The sequence below is a fragment of the Lineus longissimus genome, chromosome 8, assembly GCF_910592395.1.
Source record: "Lineus longissimus chromosome 8, tnLinLong1.2, whole genome shotgun sequence".
Taxonomy (NCBI): Eukaryota; Metazoa; Nemertea; class Pilidiophora; order Heteronemertea; family Lineidae; genus Lineus; species Lineus longissimus.
Genome location: NC_088315.1, coordinates 19,906,350 through 19,920,125, shown reverse-complemented (window position 1 = coordinate 19,920,125; position 13,776 = coordinate 19,906,350). Strand labels below are relative to the sequence as shown.

Below are 13,776 nucleotides of genomic sequence, written 5' to 3'. Positions count from 1 at the left end.
CATCTGCTGAAGGAACGACCAGCGTGAGGACAATTGGGGATACAGTCACATCTGCTGAAGGAACGACCAGCCTGAGGGCAATAGGGGATACAGTCACATCTGCTGAAGGAACGACCAGTGTGAGGACAATTGGGGATACAGTCACATCTGCTGAAGAAACAACCAGCGTGAGGACAATTGGGGACACAGTCACATCTGCTGAAGGAACGACAAGCGTGAGGACAATTGGGGATACAGTCACATCTGCTGAAGGAACGACCAGCGTGAGGACAATAGGTAATACAGTCACATCTCCTGAAGGAACGACCAGCGTGAGGACAATTGGGGATACAGTCACATCTGCTGAAGGAACGACCAGCATGAGCACAATTGGGGACACAGTCACATCTGCTGAAGGAACGACCAGCGTGAGGACAATTGGGGACACAGTCACATCTGCTGAAAGAACGACCAGCATGAGCACAATTGGACTTCCAGTCACATCTGCTGAAAGAGCGACCAGCGTGAGGACAATTGGGGACACAGTCACATCTGCTGAAAGAACGACCAGCATGAGCACATTTGGGGATCCAGTCACATCTGCTGAAGGAACGACAAGCGTGAGGACAATTGGGGATACAGTCACATCTGCTGAAAGAACGACCAGCATGAGCACATTTGGGGATCCAGTCACAAATTATGCTGCATCGAGTGTGAGAACTGTTGGTACCGTGAGTATTAGCAGTCAGGCAATAACAAGAGACGAGGGTTCAAATAGATCATTTTTGATGGGACTTGATAGCACCAGCATGGTCGATGAGACACTCGGCACCACTTCTCAAGTCACTGATGACATTCTAAACAACTCTTCGCTGCTACATGAACTTGATGAGACATATGGGTTAGAGGACAATTTGACCGAGTCGGCTCGTTGGTATAGCTATTTCAAGCGTTTCTTACATAGAGAGTTTCCGCAAAGCCCCTAACGCCAACAAGAACACATATCGCATTGTTCGATCTCTTGGTAACGGTGTCGAACAATGGGATATGCGTTCACGTTGACGTTTCGAGAAATTTTCCAAGCTCCCTGCTGTCTCACACCGCATATGCTAACAGACAAGGGCCCCATGTGCGAAATACGCCGTGTGAATGGCTTATGTGGAGATGAGCCCTTATGATATTTTTTGTTTTGTTTTGGGTATCTACAACTGCTTTGTTTTTAAAAATTGTCAATATAGGAATCAGATCCACAGTCTACTTACGGTAAAGTCTACTCGATGATGGAGGGGATGTCACAAAGACCTATGGCCTGGGGAGAACAGTTAAAGCTAATGGACGAAGGGAAATGGGCGTGGATTGGTGACAAGGCTTTCTTCGAATACCTCGCCAATACAAATTGTGACAAGTTTACTGTTGGGGATCAGCAATTCTTTACGGCGGGATATGGATTTGCTCTTCCGAAGAATTCGCTATTCGGCCAGGCGATTAACAAAATGTAAGTGTCAAAGGACTAGCGCAGTATAAAATAAGGCCGATACTTCCAGTCAACGGTCGGCTGTACTCAGTCACCTTCCACACTACAATATCATAACACATTACCAAATTCCCCAGGAAATGGAAAAAATAAAAACTACAGAATTGCCAAGTTTCCCCGAGGCCGATGTCAGGTCAGGGAAATCATTATGACGCCGTTACGTTTCCTCGATGGACTTGGATAGTGCCACGATCCTGACAATGACGTAATCGACGTACTATCAGAGTCGCATGTTTTACACTATCTAAGCGTCGAAACAACATTGAACGACTTTAGGCAAAGAAGGTTTAGTCTCGGTTGCAGGTCGACGAGAGAGCAAATAGTCAAGTGTGCCGATCGTTTAAAACATGGTTGACAATGTTCTTGTCCATCGCCATTTTCTGCGTTGTGGCAGACATGTGGTTTCAATATTAGGTCTTTCATTGTAGCAATGCGAAAATGTAAGAAATGTGGGTTAGGCCCGTCATTTGTTGTGACCAAGTGGCTTCTAGAGTGACTCAACCACTCACTCTCTTGATTACAGCGGCCGCCTCAGCACCACCACGCGGGGCCTAATGGTATTAGGCTAATCAAGGAGCTTCGCGCGATATGCACCATTCTGGGAAAACTCAAACTTGATGAGGAAGTATGCTTATTAGCATAATGTGTTCTTAGCTCGAGCTCGAGGTAATCTTGCGCAGCGTTTCTTCGGCCCAGATATATTGTGGTGGATAACGTCTTGTACAAAGAACGCCTGGCTTGCGTCAGACTAATAAGTGAACCTTCTAATTGGTACGCATTATTTAAGGAGCTGTAGAGGCTTGTTCCTATAATATGCATCGTGACGTCAGTTCATGCATATTAATGAAATTGCGACCTATATAACACGCATGCGTAATGATGTGCTGGCCGGAAAGTTGATAATGGCCTAAATGACAGATGTCAAGGAGTCTGTATGTTTATTTAAACTGTGTCTGCAGGCTTCCTGTTCAAGAGACGGAGAGAAAAAATCTCACCCTCAATGAGTGTGACTCCTGCCACAAAACTTTTCATCGGATGTGTGTTAATATACCGTTAGAGATCATGCTCGGGGGGGGGGGGGGGGGGTGTTTGGATCTGCCCATCATGTGATCGAGGACTAAGGCATTAGTATAATGATACAGAGCAGGACTTTTTCAAGTTGAAAATGATAAATGCAGTAAGTCTTTGTAAACTGGGACTACATTATATTGATTGGTGGGACAGATGGGAATTTACAGTAGGGATGGTGTTTTTTTCTGAACTTGTAGGAAATGACATGTTCTGTTTGAGTTGTGTGACTTTTCTTTTGCAGGCTTGAGTGCCAGTAGACCCTACTTCGAGTAGAGTACCTACCTTTTCTGCATCATATATGTCTTGAAAAAGTCAAACAAAATTAGTGGGGATCCGGATACAACATGTTTGTCTCATAAATGCTTTGAAACATTAAACAATAAACATACATGTACTAGTTTAATAAATGCCAACATTTATTATTTCATGTTTCTTTCACCGGTGACCAGGGCTGCCACCTGCCTTGATTGGAGGAATCAGCTTGCATTTCTTTATTCTAGCATCCGCATGCCACTCTAATAGTTGTATAGGCTCTGAGGAATATATAGGGATAGGTGAATAGATCTGGTCTGATCAGCCTCATAGCAGCCGGGCCTCATAGGCCTGAAGGCTTGCCGATTGTTAAAAAAGGTTTAATTTGCTTGGCATTCATTTCCCCTTTAATTTAATCTCAAGGTACTTCTAATTACTACAATCTTGTTGGAAAGTCTTCCTACCAATCCCACCACCACCACCACCACCACCACCACCATGAGGCATAACCTGAAGCAAACAGGTGGAATAGATATTGGGGAGAAGTGGGTTAACTGTACAAACTCTCCATCCGATCCATGTAAACACAATACCCCACGTGTTAATATTGTTGACGGAAATGATTACAACAAATCGCATTGGTCACATTTTCTCATTTAATATGTGTGTTACATACGTCACAACCTCATTAATATGCATGAACTGACGTCATAAGGAACATGCCTCTACAACTCCTTAAATAATGCCTACCCTTCTAATTATCGCTTTACATAAATAGGTTGGCGTTAGGTCGCGTGCTTTTCGAAGTCCAAAATGAGTTCACTACGGTGACCCGTTATAAATGTTACGCCAGCTTTGCTATTTTGGCGCTACGCGGCGCGTTGGGTCCTTGCGTTGAGTTGATATGGTATGATTATCTAGATCATTGAACAGGCCTATGGTCTGGGGGAAGGACGTGTCCTGAATACGTGCTGTACACTGGTATTCGTATTTTACCTAATTTTAGCTAATTCAGGTGCGTATATAACATTCTCCGATTATCACCTGTTTTGCGACTGTATGCTCTTTCATCTTATCTGGACCAGTACCCCTCCGTCACCTGTCGTCGAGATGAACCTCTATCTTGATAGCTGGTTGGCTCGTATACTTTTGGCTTCAATTAGCAACTTTCTTTTTCTAACGGCTTACATTTTACTTGTATTACTCATTTTGCCTCTGGATCTAAGGATCCCAAAACACTGAAATTTAGGTAGGCCCTGTGTAAACATGTTTGGACCTGGTGGACCTACACAGCCTATTCCTTCATCTCATCATAGTCTCGAAGTCCATAGCCTCGGTAAGGCTGAGATAAGAACCAGGAAGTCAATGGTTGCCATCTTGGAATTGGAAATCACATAATCACATGCTTTCTGGTTTGCGTGGATCTGGTCTGGTCCGCTTCGGTACGTTTCGTCACCAGTCGTCAAAATGTACGTTTGGCTTTTATGTTAACGCATGAACCGGCAAGTTGATGGTGGCAATGAGAATTTGTTGACATGTTTGGGCATGTGCAGAAGAACTTTTCCTAGTAGACACATCTCTACTATGGACACCCTCTCTATGAATGGCTTACTGGAAAAAAACGGTATGGTTTCGCTTTCAGCGGAATAGGTAGCATTCATTGATGACTGAACTGGGCACGAAATGGTGTCTGGCATGGAACAAAATCTCCTAACGAACCCATCCCACCATTCCAGGAATGACACATGTCAGGTATATCATGCCAAAGTCTTCTTACACCACTGGATACAGATAGAAATCAGCACATGTTATGTCATGAGTGTACGAACTCGAGGCCTGCAGCATGTACAGTTAATTTGCGTGATCATCGAGCAACCTGGAAGTCAATTTTCTTAGTCCATACAAATGTAAACCATCTACGTATGTTGTAACTTCCTGGAATCAAGGTTACAGTTTAAAGAGATCCAGTCGTGACACAAGTCTTTGTTTAGACTAGCTGAACGTGGTAAAATAACTGAATTGGTGATTACTTCTTATGCAGCTCATTGGCTGCCGGGTTGGCTACATATTGTAAAACAGAACAAATTCGCATTCGACTATTTGTGACCCGTCACAGCAAAACCAGGCGCACGTCGCACAGAAGATGAGCCTAAATGTCACCAGGAGATAAAAGAAAAAAATTGATGTGCCCATATTTCACAAAAGGCAGACAATATATAATGAATAAACAGTTCGTATCAACCTGTCAAGCGCCCTGGTTTGAAGGGTCACATTTATTTACATTGTTAAAATGAAGATAATTTAATGGCGGCATATACCTGTCATGCTTGGTATGTGTGATGTCAAATATGTCAAAGAAATCAATAGATAAGATGATCGTAATCTGGAATGTTGATCAGACGACTAAAACAAGACTTTGAAGAGAGTTTTTTCAGTATCTGAATTTGTTTTATTTTATAAAACAGTATGTCAACCGTCAGATTGAGGTATATATGTCAGATATAAGTCAGATTGAGGTATTGAGGCGATGCATGATCGTACAAGTTTGAACAACTTGACGTGAAACAGGTTTACGCACGTAGGCGTTTGCTCTGTGTTGTTGTTTTTTTTGCATACATGTACACCTCGGTCAAAAGTAAACGAATACTTGAAATTTCCACATAATATCTCCTAAAACATGTACTACCCTCAAAAAGTTTGGGAACATCTACGCCACATTTTCTGTTGCCTATACAAATATGGGTCGGTTGAGTATCACAGTTCGGTATGGGGTTTACAATCGACCTTTACAAACACCTCATCTAAATATCCATTTCAAGAAAAGTCTTGTCAATTAGCACGTATGATAATTACCCCTAACAGTCACAAATTCCAAACCTCTTGAATGTAAGTCAGTTAGTATGTTAGTAAGTAAGTAAGTAAAATTGTATTGCTCGCTCTTACAATAAGACAATGCAATATAAAAAATACACATACACAGCACAGGACAATAGGCTACATATATAAAACTGGTGAAATTGGGACGACAATAGACTGAGTGTAGGCTACTGGTATGATGATATGATTATATGACAATGATAATGATAGTCAGTTGAGAATCGATTTGTCCTAGTATTGGTATGAGTGTTTTCTTTTATTGAGACATGTTGTAATAAAGTTGATAACATCTTTACATATTTCAGTATCACCTTGACGCAAGGGCCCAAAGCGCCGCGTAGCGGCAAAAAATCGAAGCTGGCGAAACATTTATAACGGGTCACCGTCACTTATTATTGGACTTATAGCGCATTTACGGGGTTCCAACTATTTTGCTTTATAGTGTCACCAGGAAAGAAAAGCATGCGACCTAACGCCGATCTATTTGTATAAAGTGATAATTGGAAGGTATATAGTAGGAAATATCAATAAAATAATCATTCCATGTCGTCTTTTGAGGGCATTTTTGATTGTAAAAAATATATGTGTACGTCACAGGAGTCTCTGCAATGATAATTTTATCACAGCAGTCTCGCGCAAGTAGAAGTTCTTTACCTATTAGTTCTTCACTTATTAGTCTCAATGTCCGGCGCAAAGCCAGACGTTTTCCATTACGATTTCACTACGATGTTTGACCAGAAGGAGCAGTGCGCGAGATATGCTAATGAGCAGACTTCCCTCGCTTGAGTTTCGGAAGAATGTTCCATATCGCGCTAAGCTGACCACTGCTGACCATGACAGGCGTGCATTGGACTGGTACAGGTTGGAACTGAACATTGAATATGCTGGTGGTGACGCTTTCTGATGAGAAGTTGGTCGTGACTGATGCAGTATCCTTGGACTTGTCCACAGCATCGTTCAATCATTGCTCTCTGAGCTGCCTTGATTCTCCACTTACCCAAATACTGAGACCAAATGCCTGTTGACTGTGCTTTAAGAGAGACTGGCGCCATGTCTAGTCTCTCTTAACAGTCAACAGACACCAACCCCCTCAGACTCAGAAACCACAAACGCCCAACCCTTCCTGCTACCTTAATACTTCTGGGTTGTATGACATAGGAAAGATAACTTTTGTTCACTATCAAGAGCCTGGAAGGAATCTAGGGTCGAAAACAAATCAATTCTCTCCTGATTATACATAGTGTAGAAAAACACTGAATGACTATTGCATAATAGTAATAAATACCCATCTTAGTGTGCTATATTGAGCAGGTCTAATAACTGACACAATGACACCTGCTGACAGTGGATTTGAGTATTCTTATATAGCCACCCAAACTGCAGCGCCTATTCACTAAGATCTCTATAAATAGTTTGATTCGTGAAAATATTCTGCCGCGAATATATCCTTCGTTCGGCATTCGCGAAAATTTTATGCCGCCAAAAAAATTTCCGTTCTACATTTATCAACAACCCGAGGGGAACTCGAGACTGCTAACATTTATCAATGGAAGCTTATTTCAGCCTTAGGTTTCAACCAGGCCGTTCAAAACTCCCAGTTAAAAACCGCACACGCCGGATACTGGATAGAAGAATAATGAATGGTCCCCACTTATCAACGGTACATTCCGCTGAAATCAAGGCGGAACCATACCGTTTTTTCCAGTAAGCCTCTATGAATGACACTGCATAATGGTCTCAAATCGGTCATTTCCATTGAATTTGGCCTCAGTAATCAGGACATGTCTCAATTAAGCACTTGTCAGTATCAAGGGTGTCCTTAATAGAGAGGTTCTACCGTATATGGAAAGCGACGAAACTAAGTCTGATTATGAACATGTCATGCTAAATTTATGTTGAACTATTTTCCGTCGGGAAAATCGTGACGTTGGCGGTAAGTCTAGTGAAAGGGAAAATGGGTAGGTTATTCAAAAACAAAAATTAAATCAACTCATGATGTGCTGTAGATCTAATTGGTAATCCTGATATTAGAACTCAATGACATGCACTATTGTGAATGCGTTGTTAAACCCCAAAAGGTGGAATCCTACCAATATCGGCAGCATTGACTCTTATTCTCTTATATTTCAGATGCGAAATACCGCTCCCCTCTCTCGTTAAGTGTCTGGTACGTCAGTCTATACTAACAATGGCTGCTGCTAAAGGAAATGGTGGTAAGTTGCAGGGGTCTATTGTAGCCTATGAATATGTTCATGCATGTGGTTTTCTGGTAGCAGCCAATAGGAACATCCTGTGCTTCCCATGTAAGGCTTTGTTATGTAATGCTATGTGATCCTACCAGGTCAACCAAGGGGTACTTATGTAGAAGAGATCAGCTCTAGTTATGGCCAGGGAAGGATTGGAATGAACCCAGCTCATCAACAAATATCCATGCTTGCCATACCGTGCATCATTGGAGACTAAGCTCTCGGGGTCAAGGGAAGAACAAGAGACGACGCCCAGGTTTATAAGAGACACAGGCCTGTTTGTGTTGTATAGCCATAAATCGAAAATCGAACGCTAGAAATATATTCCTTGCGAAGGAAATCGAACCAGTGATCCGAAAATTACACGGCAACCTTCGACCAAGAATAGAAAGGCTGTTTTTTCCTTAAACTTTTATCGACAAAGATATACACCTGCTCACCTACCTTCGGCCATGTTGGCAAGAACCGTATGAAAAACACTTTGATATTGAAAGAATGTAGTGTGACCCAGAAACTAGGCTTTTCTCTCAAACGTGAGAACATGATCACATTCTTTGAACGGTAAACGGGATATCTGCCGTCCAAAAACGAATGTACAAGTTTATGTCTGCGAATCTGAATAAGATCTTTATCAAGACTCTGAGTGACCACTGACTCTGGTCTCAAGCGAAGCAGTTTTCTACCGACACTGCCGTCGATCGCAATGAAGCCGATAGCATGCGGGTTTTGATAAAAGTAGTCCACTGACTACCATTAATTCATTCCAGATGCAGTCATTACAACAGACAAGGACTTGAACGCTGATTTAATGTGCAAGCTATCCAGAATGCTGACGAAGGCAAACTTCAGAGAGCTAAAACAAATCTTTTATATGACTGACCGAGTTTCTCTCAGCGACATTGACGAAATCAGTGATTTTAAGCTGTTTTGGGCCAAGCTGGAACGGTAGGGCAATCTTTGATTTTGAATTATTATCGCAAGTGCTTGGTGAGAAGAGTAAATGACGAAGCTTAGATGTACAAAGTGAACCGACAACTATGTTTGATAAAAGTCGACTGTCAGCTGTTTATATGTCGCTTGCATACCCACCAATATGGTGATGTACATATATGTCCAGATATGTACTCATTGAGCAACAGCAACACGGACATTTTATACTCTAATGGATATCTAGTATTCTCATAATTGGCCAGTTTAACTTTCCTGTTCGTATACTGCGCGACTAACAGTCAGGATAAATCGACGGGGATTTTTTTCTTAAATTTCAATGGACTCCTTCAGTTCCTTGACTTTTGTAGAATACTTCTGGAATTCTGACTTTTTCGTGTATACACATAGTTTTATTAGATCTCGATCGCAATCCCCTTATCCATGACGACTTAAATCCTTAAACACGAATAAACCATGCCTAAAAGTCATACTTCTACATACCCGGTCGGTGCCACTTTGTAACTCTGAACTGGACTAAAATGTCCTTGAGTGCGCTAGATTGTGGCTGCCCTTGGTTCTCCAGAAAGGTCTCTGGATAGGCTGGGTAATAATGTTTACCATTGTAAGGAGCTTTGATACAGTGGATAGTACAGTGAAGAGCGCTATATAAAAGCTCACTATATTATTATTATCATTACATTGAACAAAAAACTGGCTTTGAGTGCTTATTCTTGTCAGATACTGGCAACTCCTTGGTAAGCAATGACTTTTTTGCAGACTTGACCTCATAAGTGTTGGCAGATATGCTGTCTTGATCCACCATCTTGACATGCTACAACTCAACGATTGCATCCGGGTAATCCAGGAACATACTCAGAAAATAGAGGAGTATCGTCAACAACAGGTAGAGTAGTTAGCCAAGCCCTCTTTCCTTCCAGGTCTCCTATGACAACCCTACCCATCTCCCCGAAGAGTACATGTACTTTACAACGCATGCCTCTTGATGACTTAAATTGTTACTGAATTTCCACCTTTTACACCCCTTCCCAAAAATACATCGACGGTCCTGGTTGTCCAGGAATTTGCACACTATCACAAGTTAAAGTTTACGACATAGATTCGAAGGCGAAGGATTCACAGCATAGATTATATGAATGATGATGAACTTGTAGGCATATTCTATATGATGGAGAATTTCCTCAAGAAATTAACAAAATTTGAAGTTGGGAAGATACTCTACCTCTGTTACTCACCAGAGACAAGACCACAATTGATTTTTTAAGCCTTTTAGCAGTTAAATTGTCAATGTTTGACCGCGACGCATCAAAGAATGCGTCAAGTAGTGAAACTGAAATTCGGATATGATATACGGGTTAGTCTTGCGAGTAACTGGTGCGATTTAAATTGGTGATTGACCACGGAAATTTTTTTTTAAATTGACAAGTTTGACACAAGTGGACATTTTTACCCATATTGGCCATTTTCACTCCAAATTTGAACCCCCCCCCCCCCCCAATGGTTGTCGAAATTCAAAATTATTTTTTTTACCAAACAATTTATTTATATCTGTAGACTTGCCACAGCAAATATTTTTTCAATACCTCTCCAAATATGTACTTATGAGTAAAAAACATGCGCTCGTCTAATAGATAGGCCTCGACCCTCCAACCTATGAATATTCATTAGTGGTCTTGTCTCACCAACTTTAGTTATGCTGAATATGACGAAACATTTCTTTTTCAAACATTAATTGATTAATTGATGATATGTCGATTTATCTTTCAAGTCATCAATTCGTACCCCATCCAGTGGTGCAGAAGGTCCAGTCACATCCTATTCGGTAAGGCTGATTATGTGACATGCTTTTGTTCTGATCTATCGGCGTTGTGCGTCCGTATCCCTCCTCCTAAAAACAGAGACCTGATGATTGTTGCACACCATGTATTAATCGGTATCGATGCTGAAATAGCTGGAAGTTATGTTTTAAGCGAACATCAACGCATTTCACTTCAAATATGTTATTTCATGCATCAAATATCATTCGGTGTGATCATCACAGGTGGCATCGACCTTCGAGTCAATATCAATCGCAGCGATTACCAGTGTTACCCCAGACGAGAGATCTCTATGTCGCACAATAATGTGGCAGAGCTTGTTATCGTAAGGAGCTGCGATTTAAATCGTTTGGTTGCGAATTAGTCTGAATCGACGCTGTCGCTCATTTGCAAGTTACTTCTGGTTAGTAACAGGTGACGAATCTGACTTATTCTGATGTTACCGGGGATCGTCAGAATAAGAATAAACCTGTTTCCTACGAACAGAGACGTTTCTCAGTCATCTGCTAGAAATGCATCATAGACGACCATTTGCCCGTCGAATTGAGGAAGCAAATGTTTTCAGTGTTGTTCATGATAATGCACTTAAACTATTTTTCAAGTCTTATATCAGAACCAAAATATCACGGTTAAACTCTATTCTACACAATATTTCAGGCACCTGTAGCAAAGCCACCTGAACCAGCACGAACACAGGCTCAAAATATAGCGCCACCATCTGCTGATATCAATAAACTTGATCAGGTAAAAATTACGTATACACTAGTAAATGACGTTTAGACAGACAGTAGGCCAGGCCGGCACCTACGGCATGCTGCAGGGAAGCCGTTGGTTTTATATTTGTTATTTATATGCCTATTAAACAAGTGATTGAAATCGCTGCGATCTAATGGCATGCGATGATATCATTCGGTGTGGTCATCACAGGTGGCATCGACCTTCGAGTCAATATAAATCGCAGCGATTACCAGTGTTACCCCAGACGAGAGATCTCTATGTCGCACAATAATGTGGCAGCGCTTGTAATCGTAAGGAGCTGCGATTTAAACCGTTTGGTTGCGAATTAGTCTGAATCGGCGCTGTCGACATGTCGCTCATTTGTAAGTTACTTCTGGTTAGTAACGGGTGACGAATCTGACTTATTCTGATGTTACCGGGGATCGTCAGAATAAGAATAAGCCTGTTTTCTACGAACAGAGACGTTTCTCAGTCAACTGCTAGAAATGCATCATAGACGACCATTTGCCTCTCGAATTGAGGAAGCAAATGTTTTCAGTGTTGTTTATGATAATGCACTTAAACTATTTTTCAAGTCTTATATCAGAACCAAAATATCACGGTTAAACTCTATTCTTCACAATATTTCAGGCACCTGTAGCAAAGCCACCTGAACCAGCACGAACACAGGCTCGATATATAGCGCCACCATCTGCTGATATCAATAAACTTGATCAGGTAAAAATTACGTATACACTATTAAATGACGTTTAGACAGACAGTAGGCCAGACCGGCACCTACGGCATGCTGCAGGGAAGCCGTTGGTTTTATATTTGTTAGTTATATGCCTATTAAACAAGTGATTGAAATCGCTGCGATCTAATGGCATGCGACGATATCATTCGGCGTGATCATCACAGGTGGCATCGACCTTCGAGTCAATATCAATCGCAGCGATTACCAGTGTTACCCCAGATGAGAGATCTCTATGTCGCACAATAATGTGGCAGCGCTTGTAATCGTAAGGAGCTGCGATTTAAATCGTTTGGTTGCGAATTAGTCTGAATCGGCGCTGTCGCTTATTTGGTGCTATTATACCGCCGATTTACTAAATTGCAAACAAACGTCTTCAATCGCAACAACCAGTTGTTATAATCGCTCCTTTGTGCGGCATAGATCAGGAGATCTCTCTTTTTTTGTTGCGTTTTTGCCTTTTACTCATCTTTTCGCTATAACTAAGTATACGGACAATTTGATCTTGTTGTACATGTAGTTGTTGTAGTAAGTTTTTTTTTGTACTGGTGCTGTTCTTTCAGAACGGAAGTACAGCTCTCATACGCGCTGTTTGTGATAATAAAGTCGGTCGTGTAAGAACCTTGATCGATGCAGGAGCTGATGTCAATATTGGAACAATATTACATGTATGTATAATTCGATCATTGCTGAAAAAGAAAACCAAATAAACTCCTTTGCACTATTGTCACTGATTGAGTGATAGTAGGATGTACTATGATACTAAGCTCTGAAGACTTGAAACTGCACTTCATCTAGATCTACTCTCTCCAAGAACTGTCATACGTCAAACAGGACATTCGTATAGCATTGGTTGCAACCACATTGTTTGCACGGCTTCTTAACCATAAGTTTTACAGCTGAGTAATGACAAGTGCTTCCAAAATGGATGCAAACAGCTGTTTCTCTGCGAAAATGATTTCCTCATTTCAAAGTTTTCTCATTGGAATACGTCAGAAGATGGACAGTAACTCACATAAAAAATGTGATTACATGTACTTGTAATACTATCGATAACATGTTTAAAATGTTGCCTCACTTCCACTTCGCTCATAGTCAGAATACTTGCCATAATAAGACTGTCTGTCTATTGCCAAGTGCTCTCTTTTTGTGTTTTAACCTTGAGCATCGAACATCAGCACTTAAACAGGATTGCCATCGCATAATAAATTGTATGGTTTCCACACCACTCATAACCAAAACGCCACTAATATGACATATGGTGCTACTCAAACGAAACTTTGTTTTATTTTGTTCATCTGGTCCTCTACTCTCCAAAACGGTGGTTATTCATTGGGGTTACGTGTACTGTATTGATCTTTTACTATCAAATTCCTTTCCATTTATGCACTGGTCAGTTATTGATAATTGTAATACTTTGTCAATTGACTGAAGTGATTAATATTATATTCGTGTTGTCAAGGCTTTTGTTTTTAATGCATTTTTTTCTGATATTTCATTCTTTCCTCTTGGTTTAGTTACATGTAAAAAATGTGGATGAAGCTTTAACATTGCTGACATGTTTCCTTGTTGTCTTTTATC

At 41.1% G+C, this 13,776-nt stretch overlaps 1 protein-coding gene across 1 annotated transcript in view; it reads left to right on the top strand.

The window, feature by feature from the left end:
- The window catches only part of LOC135492910 (ankyrin repeat and KH domain-containing protein 1-like), a 37,183-nt gene that overhangs the window by 17,517 nt on the left and 5,890 nt on the right, over window positions 1-13,776 (top strand). The gene's annotated exons all lie outside the window — the stretch shown is intronic.